This window comes from Lotus japonicus, chromosome 3 (genome assembly GCF_012489685.1).
Source record: "Lotus japonicus ecotype B-129 chromosome 3, LjGifu_v1.2".
Taxonomy (NCBI): domain Eukaryota; kingdom Viridiplantae; phylum Streptophyta; class Magnoliopsida; order Fabales; family Fabaceae; genus Lotus; species Lotus japonicus.
The window spans coordinates 32,498,191-32,517,361 of record NC_080043.1 but is presented as its reverse complement, the minus strand read 5'-3'; the positions used below and the strand labels follow the sequence as shown (position 1 = coordinate 32,517,361).

The 19,171-nt window shown below is 38.3% G+C and overlaps 1 pseudogene; it reads right to left on the bottom strand.

Annotated features, from left to right (window-relative positions):
• Positions 1–15,154: 15,154 nt before the first annotated feature.
• On the bottom strand, positions 15,155–17,566 carry LOC130743978 (probable pectinesterase/pectinesterase inhibitor 7; annotated as a pseudogene).
• Positions 17,567–19,171: the final 1,605 nt, after the last annotated feature.

Sequence of the window (19,171 nt, the reverse complement as noted above, 5' to 3'; positions counted from 1 at the left end):
CAAATAATTAACGTGTTATTTTTTCTTTATGCTCTTTAGTCTTTATCTTTATTATACACTGCTGGAAATTAAATCAATCCACAAAATAGCTCGATCAATTAAATGTGTGATATATAGTGCAATTAAATGTTGAGATTATCAATGATAAATTAAAATAAATCTCCTTATACAACTGATGAAATGAGATTAATATGACTTGATGTAGTCATAGTATCGTGGGATATATAGTAGTGATCAGAACAACTTCATTCGTTCTGTAATCCTATGGATGAACTTTAGCTTCAAGTCGATAAGTGCAGAATTTCGGCATATTTAAGTCTGTGCATGTAACCAATAGCTACAATCAGCTCTGCAAAATAATAAATTTGATTTCTCACTCAATCATTTTGTACCCTCTCGTTCACAACCTGCCACATCACTCTTTTTTAGAAAGAAAAAAAATTAATTTTTATGCACTGCTGTGTAAAAAGTTTTATACAGTCATTCAATCACATCCTTTCATTTTATATTTAAAATATTATTAAATTTAAAATTAATTATGGGTTACCAAAATGGAAGGATATAATTGGATAATTATATAAAACTTATTTACACTTTTTGAGTGCATAGAAATTAATCTCCGAAAATAATATCTTCTCTGTCAATTTCCTTGAAGGGTGACACTGATACACGCACAACCCTTTTATGCAGTTTTATCTTTCAATATATCAATTGAATTGAGCACTTAATTTTATGCATAACACCTTCAAAAAAAAATATGCAGTTTTATTCCAAAAGGAACGAATCTTTCCTTTCAATTCCAAACATCATCTTGAGTGCGTGATTTTATGTTTCATTCTCCGCTCCATATTGATGATTTTATTTTTTAAAATGCTTTGGCGCTTGATACAAAGAATTTAAAGATGGAAATTAATATGCTCTTTTAAAATCATTATTTTTTACCACTACAAATAGCACTCGTTGGGTCACAGCGATAAAAATGGTTAGTTTAAATTTAATCTTAAATGATATATTGTTACGAATTTGATTTAATATCTATTCACGGAGCTACAATAAGAATTAAAATCATACTTTCATGATGTAATAATAAGGATCATAGTAAATAAATAAGAATTTTAAAAAGATAAAAATAATATAATGATATACAAAATTTAATATAAAAATTGGATAACTAAAATAAGTTGAATTACAAATAAAGATGTAAATTACTGTAGTTATTTATTTAAATAATAAATTACCTTGTGCCTGTTCAAGCTGAGTTTTGTCTTTTGGATCAGGACCACTTCAGGATTGAGCCTCTTAATAGCTTCCTTAATTAACAAACTCTTCTCCACACTACCGAGCCTACGCACGTTCCATGAGACCTAACACCTTTCCATGTTTAGTTTGGTTATTTGTTTCACTTTCCTCAAGCTTTATAGATGGGCTCAAAACATGACCCAGAGAGTAGAGAGTGCACTAAGTTATACTATTGGCCTGGCAAGGGAACTTTGGGCCCAAACCACTATCCCCATGTCCTTGGCCCACTCAACACTCTGTTAAAAAAATTATTTGTTGTCTCACTTGGCCCTTTTGACCATTGACTGTTGAAACCCACAACTAGAGACTGAAGAAAACCACAGGGACACAATAAAGGAGTTGGATTGTGTCTATGAATTTAATCGAGATTTATAGAATCTTCATAGTTCCTACCGAATGCGTTAGAGAAATACATCGTCTGTTGATGCAGTGGGTAGGCATAATTGAAAAATAAACAAATTGAAAAAAATTAACCGTCAATATTAAAACCAAATTTTAAACCATCACAAAAAAAATTACTTTGAAAACCGCCTTCTTCTATAAAATCCCCATGTATCTTCATAATTCATCCATCACTCTTCCATTTAAAAATTGTCATGGCTCTTAGACTTATTATTGACAATGTCTCTTCCATTTCAAGGGAAAATGATACAAATCACATTGGGGTCACATGTGGTCTTGTGTTTTTGTAAAAAATATACTTTTGGTAAAATGCTCATAGTTTTTAACTGCATTTACCTATGATTGAAGGATAGAACTAAAAAAATTTGGCCACACTGCATAAATGACCATTAGCTCTCTGTAGTAGTCACGTGATGATAAATTGGTGGTTATTTGGCTATTGGTGATTCAAAGGGGTGTCCTTTCAATTGTGATCAATTTCTTTTGATTAATTTCTGAGGCAGTGTTAGGACTGAGAGGGGGGGCTTTATGCCAATTTGCCTTTTATGGTTGTGTATTTGGCTCTTTTTACGTGTATCTTCAAGATTTCTTCTAACCTCCTAAACCTGACATTGAACATGGTAGGCTTGCATTGCTTACCCCAAGTCTGATGTTATTGAGACCCACAAGGAGACGGAGCTCACTGGTTAATTCAATAACTAAGTGGTTCCATTCATTGCTTTTAAGTTTCTTCCTGTTTCTCTCTTTCTCATGTCTGTTACATTTAATTTTGTTCTTGTTCCACCAGAATGGGTGACTTATGGATTTATTATTCCTACCTCTTTAGTAACAACTGAACTTGATGCAGCTTTAATTATGTTTTCCTTATTTTTTTTTTTCTGAATTTAGTTTGTGACTTTCTGGTTTTGATATTTGGTCTAATTTCCTTTCTCATTTTTGTTTTTCTGGTTGTTTCCAATGTACAACCAGAAGATTAAAACAATCAATGTTTTAAGGTTTTCATAAGTAGATTGGACACACTGCAAAATATTGTCCTCTTTACTGATTTTGTGTCATGCTATTACTTTGTCTAGGTAGAATCAGACAAGAAAGTTTAGCAGTTACATGAAATCTAATTTTCCTAAAGCATAACACATTTTACACATTCTGATTCATATATCATTGTTTTCTTTTTGGTTAAACCTATTGCTATACTTATAAAAGGTTGATTGGCCAAAACCAGATTTGCGTAGTTGTGACTGTGTCTTGCAAGGACTGGTGAAATATTGCACACATTAGAACTATTACTTATATGTGCTGCTACTTTGTTTCCCTTAAACTCTTCTATCTTAAGCACTTAAATGAAATTCTGAGCCATTTGCTATTGCTGGATGTCCCCAAAAGTATTATAGATAGGTGAGTCGGTTATTAGTTGTTTGAGTAGTTGGATAATATACTATAAATCTATCCTAGTTCAATGATGAAGATGATCAATCACTTCTGGAAATTGATCAATTTCTTGTTTTTTATGGTATGTGATTGGTGTATATAGGCTTTTGCATACTTATATAGGTTAAGTTTTCAAATAACAGATAGTTTCAGAAGGACTTAAACATGACCTTTGCGATTTCATTTGCTGAGCTTCAGGGCGATGATGAACATGCATTCAGGAAGATCAGATTGAGAGATGAAGATGTTCAAGGGAGAAATGTTTTGACAAATTTCTGGGTATGATAGGTTTCTAAGGCTTCTTTTGATCATTATATTTGTCTTACATTATTCTTATCAAATCTCATGTGGATGTGAAGACCACTGATAATTAGGATGTTTTACATTGGATTTGCCAAGAGGATAACTAACCAGATGAAGATAACTTCTTATACACAATCAAGCCAGATTAGACACGTATTATCCACAATGTTCGTTAGATTCATACATTGGTTTGCTATCAATTTGTCCTAGTTCAGTGATGCTTTTGAGCATTAATATTAGAATTATGGAGGCCTAACTCAACCCAAAAGCTAGCTCAAGAGTTGAGGTTTGCACTATCATTTATAAGTGCTTGATTGGTCACATCTCTAGCCAATGTGAGACTCTAACACACCCTCACACGCCCAGGGTTGGACATCTGGAGCGTGGAATGAAACGGGTGACCCAAACATGGGGAGTCAACAAATGGATCTAGGATAGACTCTAAAACCATATAGAATTATGGAGGTCTAACTCAACCCAAAAGCTAGCTCAAGAGTTAAGGTTTGCACTACCATTTATAAGTGCTTGATTGGTCACATCTTTAGCCAATGTGAGAATCTAACAATTAATCTAAGCGTTTCTTTACTAGTTTAGAAATATTTCCACTTGGTTTTTTTTTGTCAGAGAAATGGAATGCATAGTGAGTCTTTTCTTTGAACAATATCAGATATTAATTTCAGCATGTTCCCTATCTCCAGAGTTGTGCTCATAAGGTGTCTTAAGAGTTGCTCTTAATTAAGGTGTACCCGATTCAGTTGTTAGAATCCATTTTCTTTCCACGTGTAGAAGTTAATGAACCTATAAACATGCTGCATTTTAATGATAATATTTAACATGGGGTTATTGCTGCAGCAATTCATGATGACTTAAAGGCACTGCTTGACGGAACGCTTTTTCAAAGTATGAGACCGTTATGGCGGAGGTTCACGGGGGGTTTGCGCCAGCCACATAGGAGGAAGATCCCTGGCAAGCAAGGTCCTCAGGGCGGGATTTTACTGGCCCACAATAAGGAAAGACTGTGCATAATTTGTAAAGATATGCGAAAAGTGTCAAATGTTCACAGACTTACCCAAAGCCCCGCCAGAGCAGCTGGCCACGATAAGCTCGCCATGACCCTTCGCCATGTGGGGAGTTGACCTTGTCGGACCTTTCCCAACCGCCAGGTCGCAGAAGAAGTTCATCCTCGTGGCAGTGGACTACTTCACCAAGTGGGTAGAGGCCGAGCCCCTGGCAAGTATTACCGCACGCAAGATCGTAAACTTCTACTGGAAAAGAATCGTGTGCCGGTTTGGGATCCCAAGGGCGATTGTCTCTAATAATGGAGTGCAATTTACGAGTAATCAAGCAAGGGAATTCTGTGAGGAAATGGGTATCCAGAGAAGATTCTCTTCAGTGGAGCACCCTCATACCAATGGGCAAGCAGAATCAGCAAATAAGGTAATCTTGCGGGGTTTGAAGCGCCGACTATTTGAGGCAAATGGAGCTTGGTTGGACGAACTCCCAGTTGTGATCTAGTCCTATAACACAACGCAACATTCAACCACAGGGGAGACTCCTTTCAGGATGACCTACGGGGCGGACGCCATGCTACCCGTGGAGATAGACAACAGCTCTTGAAGGACAATGTCGCAGTTCGAGGGCGAGAATCCTTCCAACATGACAGTGGAGCTAGACTTGTTATTTGAAACGCGAGACGAGGCTCGTATCAGAGAAGCCGCGATGAAGTAGCGAGCCGCAGCTAAATATGACACGAAGGTCCGCCCAAGGGCGATGCAGGAGGGGGACTTGGTGCTTAAGAAACGAACCGGGAACACAGGGAACAAGTTGAACTCGATCTGGGAGGGCCCTTACAGGATTTGGAAGGTATTAGGAAAGGGGGCCTATCACCTCAAGATCTTAGATGGGAGGCGAGTGTCGCGATCTTGGAATGCGGCAAGCTTGAGGTGCTATTACAGTTGAAGATTGAGGAAGAACCTGGCTTGGCACGAGGGCGAGCAGCTGAGCGCGACTCATGAAGACTGTCGGATTAAAAACGAAGAAACACATTCTTGTTCTCCACCTCGGGAGTTTGTTGGCAAAAACGCCTAAATAGTAAAAACAAAGACACGTTCTTGTTCTCCATCTCGGAAGTTTGTTGACTATAACGTCTGATTGAAAATACAAAAATTGTATCAAGCCATTTCAATCACACTGAATTGCGGCAAGAGCTAGGTGGGAAAAATTCCCTGAAGGTGGCGATCCCTACACGACCTTGATGTCTGGGGATCGCTCCGGAAAAGCCGACGCAGCTTGCCGTCACTCGTCGGCGATGTGTGCGGATAAGCTTCTTATCCATACAGCCTCCCCGAAACATGGGCGAGCAAACCTAACTAGGCTAAGTCTCGGGCAAACCATATGGCCATTGGGAAAGCTTCAGTTCAAAAACTGAGCAAAAGTCCTAGTTAAACCCAGCACACCACCAATGTCGTCAAACGTAATTCAGGAACAAGGAAACTAAGGGGGGTGCGAGAGAAAACTTCGGAAGCGTTAAAACAGACATAGGAAATAAAACTGAATTGACTAACTTAAAGTCGAAAATACAACGATCAAACAAAGCAAAAGAAGTAGCATTACAATTATTCAAAATAAGTTAACATCATATCTCTTTCTCTTGTTCCACAGCGTCTCCGAGATCAACATGAGCAACTTCCGGTAGGTCTTCAGGACCCTCCAACCCAGCGGGGGTAACCCTTTTAAAGGTTCCCAAGGAGTCAAGGTTGATAGTAGGATGGAGGTGCTTGACTTGAGCTTTGGCGATAAGGAAGCCGCGGACACGCTCCTTGGCCACCGCATGGGCAGCCTCCTCCCTTATTTTCTCTTCCAAGGCGGCGGCTTGGGCCTCCTTATCAGCCAAAAGTTTACACTTGGATGCCAAATCCGACTAGGCCTCGACAAGTGTCTTACTCTTGCCCGCTAGTTCCTTACGCAAGACAACGATCTCCTTGTCTTTAGCGGCAAGGATTTCCTCCTGAGAAGCAGCAGTGACCTCCTTGGCGTCAAGGTCCCATCGGAGCCCCTCAACCTGGGCCTCAAGTTTTTCCTCCTTCTCGTTCGCCGTTATCAGCGCAAGTTTCGCCTCCTTGAGTTTCTGTCGCATCTTCTTTGTCTTACCCTCCTCCGCCGCCAACTGGTTGGATAGCTTGGAGCAGGTGTCATTAGCCCGAAGGTTATCACAGCGCAGCTTTTCCACCTACTGGCGAAGCCCAGCAATTCCGGAAAGAGGTCGCGCTTACCAGGCCACTTGGGCGAACAGACAGCCGGCGCGGAGAAGATTTGACACAGCTTTCTGGGCGACATCTTGCGGGTTCTGGCTGGGAGCCCCCCTCAATTTCTCAAGATAAGGGTGGAAAAGGAGGAAGGAAAAAGGATATGGGGAAGAGCTGCTGGAAGGACCCTTCGGGCGGGCCGTAGAGAGATTCTCTCCCTCACCACCAACCCCGGGAGAACTAGGGGCTGATGGACCGAGGGTCGTCTGGACGGGCGAAGGAAACGGCGGGCGGATGGAAGAGGGTGATTGTTGACCTTCCATTGGGGTCACGGGGCGAAGGGCATCTGGAGTCTAGGAAGCACTCGTCTCGCCATGACGGCCGGACACCAAAGGATCGCGAGCGCTATCCGCAACAACAGGATCAGGCGCGATGGGCCCTCCGCCTGCGCCAATCAAAGGAGTAGCTTGAGGGTTTGGCTCGCCTAGTTTTCTCCTCTTAGGCAAGCAAGCGCTCACCGGCGAGCTTTGTCTTTTTTCTCCAACCTGGGCCGAGGAGGGCGCCTTAACGTTCCCAGAGGTGAAGGCCTTCAGTGTAACATCCCGATCTGACGACTGGCCTCACGCTAACAACACGAGTCTTTTTAGCGCGCTTTATCCTCACTTACGCGCTTCCCGGGAAAACTTCCCAGGAGGTCACCCAACCCAATATTACTCCAAGGCAAGCACACTTAACCATGGAGTTCTTATGAGTTGGGCTCCCGAAAAGAAGATGCATCTTGTTGTCATGAGTAGTACCAATCAAATCTCTTATGCCCTCCGCAACTGTATAGTCCATCCTTATACAGTCTCGGAATACCTCTTGTTCGGGTGTGAGATCGGTTCATTCATGTGCCCCTCCGCCTAGAAGCCTTCCAGGAGCCGCTCCTTGTCCGTGCCTCACTGCACCGGCGATCACTTCCCGCCCTCCTCGGTCCCGGGCATCACATTCAGCAGATCGGCAGTAGAAAACTTCATATTTCCTGAAAAGAAAAAAGAAAAATTTGTCAGCAACGGGAAGACCAAGAGGAAGGCTTGAAGGAGACGTTTAGAAGGGAAACCTAATCGAGGGAATAGTTTGGAGCCTGGAGGATCGCCGAGTAATTCAGCACAACTAAGGCGGGGAAGCCGGGATAGGACCCCAAAGGTAAAACTTTCTCCGGAAGAGGGAAACGCTTTAGGGGGGTCGGCTATGGACTTAGGACATTGGGTCTATTAAAACGGGAAGAGGGCTTGCCCTTCCTTCTGCATGAATGTCAAGGGGTAAGTGGGATGAACGACGACCCGAAAGTACCAGCGAGATAAATGGGGTTCGGAACCAACTTGGTATGGAACAAACCGTTCTGGACCTGGTCAGGGCGCCAGAACAACCCAGCCGTAGGCCCCAGGGATCGGGAATCCACTTCAAAGAGAAATGAAAAGAGGGCAGGGGAAGGCACTACATCGACACTGCTGCAGAGAATTCCAAAACACCTTAGATAGGTTCAGGTGTGGGGGTGAAGTTGGCAAGGAGAAACGTTGACATCACGTAGCACTTGGGCGAGAAATAGGGAGAAAGGGAGTTTAATGCCAAGATCAAGAAACAAATACTCGTATACGAAGAAGAAATGGGAGTACTTGGGGTTATTGAACGCGCGGTGTTGTCAGGGGCGGTCTTGGTCCCGGCATCCGGTGGTGCGAAGGAGGTTCTCTAACAACGGGGTGCTACAGAGACCGCCAGCCCTGCGGGCAAGGTCGGAAATAGAGTCGCCGGTAGAGAGCTCTGATGGCTGGTAAAGGATTCCTTGGTTACGAGCATCCTGGACGGGGAAGGGAGAGTGGCGAAGGTTTCCAAGCGATGAGCTTTGATTTCCTCCATGGAGGAAAAGGCTCCTGTTGAGGGCATCGTAAAAAAAAAAGATGAAGAGAGAAGGGATGAAGAACTGACCGGAAAAAGGCTGTGTGAAGGGGAGCAAGAAGGGTCGGAGTTTGCAGGGTCGTTGAAGGAAGCCGGTACGAGAGCCAGGAACGAGTATGAGGGAAGTTGCCAATAAGTGGTGAATGATAGGGTAAGGGGGAATTTAAAAGTTAGGGTGAGTAGCGGTTGGGAAATCGTGTCCCATCGTGGCAAAATGAAATGATTACTCAGGGGAGCGTGATGCGGATTTTGAGGAATAGGAACGGCACATTAAATGAAAAGTTACAACGGCTGAAGCTCATTGGTTTGAATTAAAATTGATAGGCTTTATTATGATTTGAAGGGACATTTCGGAGATAGCGGTTGAGATTCTACAGATTCGTTGACCTTTGTATTATTTCAGTACATTACATGTGGCTTACACGCGTCAAGTCATCATGGTCCATGGCGATCACTGCTGAAGCGGGACGAGGGAGCCAAGCACTGTCGCCACAAGCCCACTTGTGGACTCGTGGGACCGAAGGAACTTGCTAGGGAAACCAAAAAATTAGTCTTAGGCTTTAGTTACCGAGCCATGTTGGCAATTGTTTGAGTCATTAGGCTTTAGCGTTAGTTAGTTTTCTCATAATCGTCGCCTCAGGTTTTTTCTTAAAGACACACTCAACTCTCATACTTCGAGCTCGGTGTCCTGTGGACTTGTGGACTAGGCGAGCCCTAGGGTCCCTCGCCCAGGGACGCTAGCCCGGGGTGACGCGCAAGCCAGGAAATTGAGCCTTCTCCCGGGAGGCCCAGCTGGCCCATTAAGAGAAGTTAGGGGGCCAAGCCCAGCCCCAAATCTATAAATAGGGGACGGTTACCAATTGTAAGAGACTCTTAGCTCATTTGAGAAATAACAAGATTGAAATTCAGTTACTTTCTCTCTCTAAGCGGTTACGTTCTTACTCTCTCTAGATTCTCACATCACGATTCTTTCACTCTAGGTATCGTACCTCATCTCTATGTTCTTGGATAGAACACATTTAATGCTAGATCAGGGTTTGACCATTGTGATTGTGGCTCTGGGTTTTACTTGCTATTATTGCAGTATGTTTACGTCGCTTCCTTTAAGGGGCGAGCTTGGTTTTGGATTTTGCTATGTTATCATTGGGGGACTTCACTCACATTGTTATGTGTTGACTGTAATATAGATCATTTTCCATCTAATAAAAGCTTCTATTTTAAAAAAAAGAAAACCCCCGCAAATAAACAACCTCTAAATAACACCATGTCCAAGGGGTTGTGTAAAACCGTCGCGGTATGCGTGTGACGAGTCTAATAGGAGCAGTTTTTAAAACCCCGCTACACGACCTGTGGGGGTCGAAAACGCCCACTAAACATAAAAAATAACCCCCCACTAAACAACGTTTTTTGTAGTGTTATATGTAGTATAGTTGTAAAAAAAAGCATTGCCAAAGAAATTATTTAATTGAGATTTATAAATAAATAAATAACCAAACCGAGAATGCATTATTTCTTCAAAATCAACTAAAAGTCAAAACACTGAATTATTTTATTGCAATTTCATCCAAATATGATTGAAAAACATCTTATCAAGTTCCTTTCAATAAAAGTGATGATAAGACACAAATCATATCAGAAACATCGTAGATAACATCAGCGTATTTTGGAAGCAACGATGTATCATGAAAAGGAGATCGGTTTGGGTCTGGTCCGTCATCTCCTAAACGACAAGCATCAACATGTCAGTAGACTTCACCTGCACTCATATTCACACCAAGATAATCTCTCTTGTTTAAATATTGTTCAGTGTTTTCAATAGCATCAACAGCTCCCCCACCTCCATCGACGACAAAAATAACTCAAGCAAATTTTGTAATGGGCATTTGCTTTCGGATCTGCACAACTTTTTGCAATCAATGATTTGATTAAAGTAACTGTCTTGGTCACGTAGGCACGATCTACATCAATTGTATACTAAGCAAGGCTAATAAGGTCTTTCCAACCAGATTTTGAGTTTAGAAGAGATGAACAAATTGAATGGTTTCTGGTTTGCTTGCAATTTTCACTCACTTCCACTACTTTGCCTGCATGGGAAGACGCGACAAATAGCAAAAACCCTAGCAGGAAGGGTGAGAAATACATAGACAACATTGTAAAAAATATATAGTTTTGTAGTTTGGTTTATTTGCCATGAGTGATTTTATAGCAGTGAAAGCAAGATAATATATTAATTAATTTTCAGATATTTTATTATTTGATATAGATTGATTATGTTGTTCAAACTTTCCAAGTTCACAAAGAAGACTGGGAATAACAAATGATATTTTATTATTTTATATACATTTGATTTGACGCGGTTGGAGATTTAGGAAATGGAAAAGCCAAAAAAAAAAAAAACCAATCCAGTCAATTAATGTTTTTAGTTACGATCCAGTCAATTAATTTGACTGCTTTTTTTTTTGGGTGAATATTAATTTAGTAATTGCTAATCACTAATCAGCATTGAGGAAATACTTTATATTATGATTTTTTTATGGTACTCGTTTGAATCCATTTCATATTGATGTGCATGCTCCAAAATGAATCCTACACACATACCTAACCTTTTTTTATTTGAGTTTATCAAAACTTGGTGCGTCCGACTTAGCTAAACTTTAACCTTTTGGTTTGGATCCTCACTTGCATTGACTTTTTCCTAGACTGAAATGATTTATATTGATAGTCTTTTAAAGCAACATGAGTCAGCAGGTAGTAGGCATTACTCTCGAATTCAGTTGGGTGTGTCCTAATGCCCTCAGAGCTCTTTGAATTTGTATGGTAAATGGTTAATGGGATAAATGGGAATTTGCGATTTATGTTTGTTTTTTAGAGTCCGTTTTGTGGTTAGAATATGATAAAAGTACATATGATGAAGAGCTGGATAAGGGCATATAGGATATGAACAACAAAGTAGACTTTTCTTTTTTAATAAGTGCATGTGTATACTTCTTCTCTTCTTTTACCCATGAGATAATGTGTTTTATCCTCAAAAGTTTAAATATTTGTCTCCAGATCCTCTATGGGAAAAACTTAGATACGGTACTATGTGTACTGTTTGTACTGTTCTCAAATTATAATATGACACCTGGCTCACCCAACCTTTTCTTTCCCCAACCTTCTCTTTCCCCGATTCTCTTCTATCATGAAAGAGATATGCAGGTGGCTGCATCAAACCAAACCTTCATGCCCATAACTCCAAGTGCTAGAAAACTTCAAATTCACAATCACTTCCAGCAAGCACGAACCCCTAACCTTCATGAGATGAGTCCATGGGCACATAAATCATAGCAGGCCTCCCCTTTTATTTTTTTTCATCACTGCGTGAATCCTCCGGGACTCTTCCCCTCCCTTTTCTGGCTCGCAACCAATGTTGTTAAGCACCCAATTGCGTGGCCAGATCTCTGTGGGTGGCACCGGTGATTTAAGTTCCTTAAAGCACAGGAAGATTCATCGCGAGAATTTCGTGAAAGAAAGTAAAGTTAGTGTCAACAATTCCGAGTTCGAATGGAGTTTTGGAGGTGGGATCTAGTTGTTGTTGTGTCTAGAAAGGATCTGCAAGTGATCAGATATTATGTTTGAAGAAAAATGGAAGGAAGGGGCTCAAGAATTGAGAGAGAGAGGTCGGGTGTTGGAGTGTGGAAAATTCAAGTCCCCACATTTATTCCCATTATCCACGTGTTTTGTTCTAATAGGAGAACAGTACCAACTGCATATATAGTACTGTTGGTAAGTTTTACCCATCTTCTATTTCTCCAGAATGATGTTGTAATATATAAATCTATATATAAATAAGATTTCATAATAAATTTTAATATACACTAATTTTTTTTTCGAAAACAGAATTGAATTGATAAAAGGTGAGGAAAAGGCACAAAAGATACCTTCCTCAGAGGGATACACAAGTCGCGACAAACAAAGCGAAACTTCAAAGCCACAAGCACCCAAACCACAAAAGCCCGCAAACACAGCCGCAAGAACAATAGAAACAAGCGCATAAATTGTATACTCTAATTTTATCCAACTATAGCCCCCTAATTGTAACAAAAAAATATTTAATTAAAAAATTTAAATATAAATTGTTTAAAATTTATTTAGAGAAATTAATTTAGTTTCTACATTTTGATGAATGAATTTTTTTATATCAATATATTTTCAAACTAAAATTTTAAAATTTTCTTTACTCAATAAAATAGTGCAATAATATTCTTATATAAATAGTTGTTCAATTATTATTTATTTAATATATAAGCAATAAAAACTAAAAATTAAATTTATAATGGGATATAATATATAATTCAGGATTTACATTATTTATGTGACCTATGTCTCATACCAACATCATTGGTATTTATTAAATAATACTTTTTTGACAGTCATATTAAATAATACTTATATAATACATATCAATAAAAACTATATGAACTAATTTAAATCTAATATCAATAATTTCATAAATCACAAAATATGAGATTACTTATTTCAGTTCTACAACTGATATACAAATTTAGATTCAAGTGTTCATATTGAACAAAATATATCTTTAATTTCAGGTCTCATGGCTTCAACATGCTCCCCATTTGGCCTTACATTGGATTTTATGCTAACCGAGAGTCTGTTCTTGAGGTGGAATATCCAGATTTGTCACAATGGGGTTTATATCTCTAGTTTCTGAAATACATATTCTTTTGTTACATGATGGGTGGAAATCACCTCCGACTTGCAGTAATTGTGGAGGATTATAGCGGCCTTAGTTCAGTTTTTATCACCAAGGGTGGCTTTGTGGGTTTGTTTTTTCGATTCCCTTTGGATTGTGTCTTCTTTTGATTATTATTGAATAATCTCTTTTTGCTCTAAAAAAACAGTTTTTATCTCATGCAGTTTGGTTCATGTGAAGTTGTTCGCTAATGTGGTGAAAACCTATATATCAAAGTTAGCTTTGTATAATTATGTCCATACAGGAGTTGAAGAAGGTCCTCCGGGTTTATTTCCTAATTTTACAAACAATCCTATATCGCTTTCTGATTAAGAAAGTTTTACTTTACCCAAAAAAATGGTTTCTAAATGGACTGGGCGAGACCCTAGGGTTCCTCGCCCAGGCGCGCCAGCCCGGGGCGACCCGCGAGCCAGGGAGTTGGGCCTTTTCCTGGGAGGCCCAACTGGCCCATTAGGAGAAGTTAAGGGCGCCAAGCCCAAACCCCGAATGTATAAATAGGGAGCGGTTACCAATTGTAAGGGACTCTTAGCTCATTTGGGAAATAACAACTTGAAATTCAGTTACTTTCTCTCTCTAAGCGGTTACGCTCTCACTCTCTCTAGATTCTCACTTCACGATCCTCTCACCATGAGTACCGTACCTCATCTCTATGTTCTTGGATAGAACACTAAAAATCATGTGCATTATAAAAAAAAATATGAAAGGTTTTACGGGGCAGATAAAATGCATATTTAAACTCTTAAATATTTATTATAGTTAAATAAAATATAATAAAATTAATCTAAGAAATTATTGACAAAACTTACAAATAATATAAAAATTATTATATTTTTAACACTTTAACAACATGCAAATGTTATTATTAAAAAATACAAATTTGAAGTCTTATAATTATTTGCTGCGCTAAAAAGTCATCATATAAAATAAGCACTATCTTAGTTCTGAAATAGTTAACTAATTTTATCCTAAAAATTCAAATTTAAGATAACAATTCACTTTTTTAACTTTTTAATTTATTTTATTTTATTTTTCATCATGTTATGTTATGATATAAATTCAACATAATATATATATATATATATGTATGTATATATATATATATATATATATTTAGTTTCTAAAAAATGTTCACATAATTTTACATAAACCATCTCGAAAGATAGCGAAACCCAGTAAAAAGTAAAACCAACCCCGAAAAAAATCAGCCAAACACCAAAAAGAACAAGAAAAACCAAAGACCAAAAAACAAACAAAACAAACCAAACCAGCAACATCCTAGGGAGCAACTCCATAAAAAATCCATAAATATACACAACAAAAATCAGCAAGCAAATCAAACCCCTGTTCGACGTTTGCGAAATTTACCGTGGTCAGCAAGTGACAAAACATGCTCCTCTTCTGAATAAATGCATGTCATGTCAATTTTACAAATTGATAATGATAAAAATAATTACCAAGTAAATTTATCATTCTAACCCCTTGATGTTATTTATTTATTATTATGATTTTAAATTGAAATATCTTACGTTAAATTATGATCCAAAAGTTTTTCTCAATTAACATTAACATCTATAATTTTGAGAATACAATAATATATGAAATGCATCAATAAACAATTTTTTATGGCATAAAAAAAAATTTTAAATATATATATTTCTAACAAACATTTATATATTTGTGCAATTAAAAAGTTCTTAGAAAAAATATTTGTGCAATTAAAATTAAAAAAAATAATGGTACACAAATTTAATGATAAAGTCACTCGTGCATTGCACAGGTATTCAACTAGTTAAGGAACAAGTCCAGGAGTGTAAGGCACTCCTGTTTGTGGCAACCAATCATTGCCTTGCAGAAAATTGACCACTGTAAAGTAACCTGCATAAGAAGTATTTATGACATGGTAACCAGGCTATGCCACTCTGTTGGAAGTGTTAGCCCCAGGTCCCCTATTGCAATACTCTGTGAAGTACAACGTAAAGAGTGCAAATGACGTATCATTCCATTTATACCAACTAGTTGGGTCTATTATATTGCCCAAGAAGGATTGCATAACAACGATTCTCGAGTATTCCTTCCAGGGCCTTCCAAGGTAGGTCTTCACATTATCAATGCTCGAAGCTAGATCATCGGCAGGTTTAACAGTGCAATTGTGAATCGAAATACCTGAGTTCTTTGTTGGGTTTATTCTTCCCTGAGTAGCGATGACATTGAACTGTCCAGGTAAAGAAAGATTCAGATATATGTTGCAGTTTTGCAAAACAACCGTAGCGTCTCCAAATATGAAATCTATTGTTCCATATATATCACACTCTCTATAGAATTGCCTCTGAGAATCAACATTGAGAGTATCTTGGTACCCTTCAAAGCTGCAACGGTAGAAGGTGGACATATCTGCTTCATTTCTTAATGAAACTGCTTGTTGGTTGCCTGGTCCAGCAATGTTTCGAAATGTGATATTATCTGCTAAAAATCCTGTTGCCGTCATGGCTAAAAGAGCACACTTTCGAAAGTTGATTCTTTCACATTTTTAATGATATTTTTCTCTTCATATATAATATAAAAACACAGCTAGTTAGAAAATTTCATATATAAATCACAGTGCAATTGTTATTATATATTTAGTAAGACAAAGATTAAATATATACATATAGAATGAAAAGAAAAGATACAAGGTGTACCATGAGAGCTAAATATATAACATAAGCACAAATATTTAAATTAAGCTAACTAGCTTAAAGAGTATATGTGTGTGCGCGTGCAAGTGCGTGGTATGTGTGTGCACGCGCGTGCATGTGTGTTTGTCTATGTGGAATCACTTGAAAGAGCCAAAGAGGTATATAAATTCAGTAATGGATGATATGTTTACATGCAATATTAGCGGTTAAAAACTATCACTATATATATGTTCATTGCATGTCTATAAAAAATACATGTGTAAGTAATATTTTTCATGTAAATTGCATTTTCTTACCAAATGTTGGAGAGGAAAATGTTTCCCTTCCACCACCATAGATGCGGTTGCCGGTAATGACTAATTTGTTGATTCCCTGTCCAACCATCATAAGATACGGCTTGTTGTCGGGGATCAACACATACTCTTCATACACTCCTTCTTTGATATTAATCAAGAAATAACTATTTCTTGCATCACTATTATTTGGTGCAGCAGCCACGCTTGGTTGATATTGGTGAAGTTTCTGCTTCCATCTTGACTAACTATAACACTGCCACTGATCAATACACTAGTGTCATAAGCATCGAGACACTCGTCCTTAGCTTTCCTTTTACAAAAGCTAGAAATCTGGTGAAGGGAAGAACAAGTAGAAAGAAAAATGAGAAAGTAGCCATGGAAGAGACCGTAGGACCCTCAATTTAAAATAAATGAACATTATTATTAATATTTTATTGAAAGGAAATATTATTATTTATATTAATATTTAGTAAAATAGTAATAATTGTTGACATTGCTTGTTGTTGTTGACCTTGTTTATGTTGTTTTGTTGTTGACTGTTATATTTGATTGATTGAGAATATTTCTGAAATGCAACATGTGCATGATAAAAAATTATTATTTTTCCTATGGAAAACTGTATTGGATAATTCTAGAAGCAAAACGTCTGTCGTGTTGACACGTGGCAAAAGTTTTCTTGGAGTCATTTTTCTTTATAAATTATAATATATAGTGGAAAAAAATTATTGAAAAATGGTTTTCTTAATTTTTTTAAGAAGATGTACCCAAAGATGGGTTTTTATTCTTTCAAAACAAAAATATTTTTCTTGATGCGTTGAAGAAGATGAAAATTACTGGAAAATGTTCAAAAAATGTTTGTTGGAAAAGATGAATGTTATGAAAAATTTGTTTGAAGAAGAAGAATGTTTGAAAAATGTTGAAGAAGATAAAGAGTAGTGTTTAGAGAATATTATTATGTGTACGAGGGAGATAGATCTGAGATGAAGATGTTTGTGAAGATGAATGAGGAGGATGAAGATGAGTTGATTGATTTTATTATTTTTTTAGGTGCCCACTAGGGTGGACCATTAATATTTTGGTCTACTGATGCACCAAGGGGCATTTTAGACTTATTCTCTTCCTCTCCTTCTCCCTCTCGCTATCCCCTCCCTCCTTGCTGTCAATCCCGTTCACCCCCACAAACACCATATTCATCACTTCAACCATCTCCAACAACACCCACAACACCATCTCCAAGAGCGCTCACAAACGCCATTAGCACCACCAACAAAGACAAAAAGACAACCTTACATCCAATCTTGTTGAGAAAAAGGGGGAAAAAAGGAGAGAGGAGAGAAATGTGATGGCGTTCATGTTTATTCACAGAACTAGGCATGGCATCGGGTAGGGTAGGGTGCGGGTTTCAGTGTTTCACCATTCCCAAACCCGAACCCGAAATAGCAAACCCGAACCCAAACTCACTTCGGGTGCTAAAGCACCACCCGCACCCGATGGGTTTCGGGTTTCCACACCCGAACCCGAAACCCGTTGAGAACTTGTGCAACATTACATTAAATTACATTCATAACAAAGTTTCTAAACTTTTACAATTAAAATTAGATAACTAAGGTTCAATGCCAAATAGCATCATAATTCAAAGTGGAAAAAACAAAAGCCTAACTAGCTTAAACCTAAATCTACAAAACAAAGTGGAAAAAACAAGAAAAAAACAAAGAAACAGATCATACTGGAAACCGGAAAAAAAAAAACAAAAGATCTGCAACTAGCTAAATAATACTACCAGATGCAAAACCCATCCACGCCCAAACCAAATTACAAATAAAACCGCAATACCACCCCACAAGCTTAAACCCAAATCGACAATAGCCTGCACCGAAGGAAGCACGGCGAACAAAAAGAGTACCCTCCGTATTCCAGTAAAAGCGTCCTTTTATGTCATATATATATAAGGTTATTTTTATAAATACATACATAGAATCGGGTTCCAGGTTTGGTCGAGTGCGGGTTTCTTCAAACCCAAACCCGAACCCGAACTGAGGTTTCAAAATCGGGTGAAACCCGAACTCAAACACATTCACCTCGGGTTTCACCCGTTATTCCGGGTCGGGTACCCGCAGGTGCGGGTTCCGCTTACATCCCTACACATAACTCATGGCAATTGGGATTTTGTAATCAATTTGATTTCTCTCTTTCCTTGTTTTTTTGTTTCAATTTTGATTTGTTGTTCAAATTTTAATTTCTTTTTTTTATAAGTTAAAGCGTTGTATTTAAATAAAGCACACCCAAATACAAAAGCGCTCACAAACGCCATTAGCACCACCAACAAAGACAAAAAGACAACCTTACATCCAATCTTGTTGAGAAAAAAGGGAAAAAAAAGGAGAGAGGAGAGAATTGTGATGGGGTTCATGTTTATTCACAAAACTCATGGCAATTGGGATTTTGAAATCAATTTGATTTCTCTCTTTCCTTCTCTCTTTTTTTCAATTTTGATTTGTTGTTCAAATTTTAATTTCTTTTTTTTATGAGCCAAGCATTGTATTTAAATAAAGCACACCCAATTACAATGAGATAGAGTTTCAAATTGAATCGAAATCCAAAACTAAAAAAGTAACAGAAAACATATAGAGTATGCAAGAAAATAAGATAAAAGGATAAGTAACAAAAGCCAAGCAACAAATAATCAAATCTTTGACGCTTCCCATGCTTTTAAAAAAGAGTGCCAACATCCCTCCACGCATAAAAGCCAGGTTCACCTCATATCCAAGAGCAACCACCACTAACCTATCATCCTTCAAAGAATCAACACAGAGTCCTTATGCAACAGAAAGGATT